The 516-nt window shown below is 45.9% G+C and overlaps 1 long non-coding RNA gene across 1 annotated transcript; it reads right to left on the reverse strand.

Moving 5' to 3' along the window:
* Window positions 1-141: 141 nt before the first annotated feature.
* Window positions 142-515, reverse strand: LOC109508719 (uncharacterized). The gene is made up of 2 exons (XR_002166751.1): window positions 418-515; window positions 142-191 (listed from the first exon to the last, which is right to left on the reverse strand). It is a non-coding gene; the product is annotated as an uncharacterized LOC109508719 (long non-coding RNA).
* Window position 516: the final 1 nt, after the last annotated feature.

Raw genomic sequence — 516 nt, forward strand, 5'->3', positions numbered from 1 at the left:
TGTGTGTGTGTGTGTGTGTGTGTGTATACACATGAGTCACTCAACTACTCATGGGAGGAAGGAGCGAATACTGTATTGCGTCAATCTTTCTCAACAGGCCCAATGAGGTCTTCTGAGAAAGTCCCAGCGTGATTTTCTAGATCTCTGTAGAGTTGCCAGCTCTCCTCCCGAACTCCTTTCAACAGACCTTCCTGTTGCAAGACACACACATCATCCATAAACACAAGACACCTATCAGATATCATGTTTGTGACTCTCATCTGGTCATTCATTTGAATTGGGCTGGCACCCCGAAAGCAATTAAGAAACAAAACAATGAAATGCTACCCATTCAGAGCTTTGCGGTCTATTTGCTTTGACGGCTTACAATGTTGTGAAAGGAAAGATAAAATAGCTGACAAGGATTTCGAAACAGACCTGCTGCGTGTCGGCAAACACCAGAATTATTTCTCCCTGTTCAAACTGGAGCTGGCCACCTTCAGACGCTGCGTGGCTCTTTAGCGCCACCCCCTGGTG

Source organism: Hippocampus comes, unplaced genomic scaffold, assembly GCF_001891065.2.
Source record: "Hippocampus comes isolate QL1 unplaced genomic scaffold, H_comes_QL1_v1.1 C16537714, whole genome shotgun sequence".
In the NCBI taxonomy this organism is placed as follows: Eukaryota; Metazoa; Chordata; class Actinopteri; order Syngnathiformes; family Syngnathidae; genus Hippocampus; species Hippocampus comes.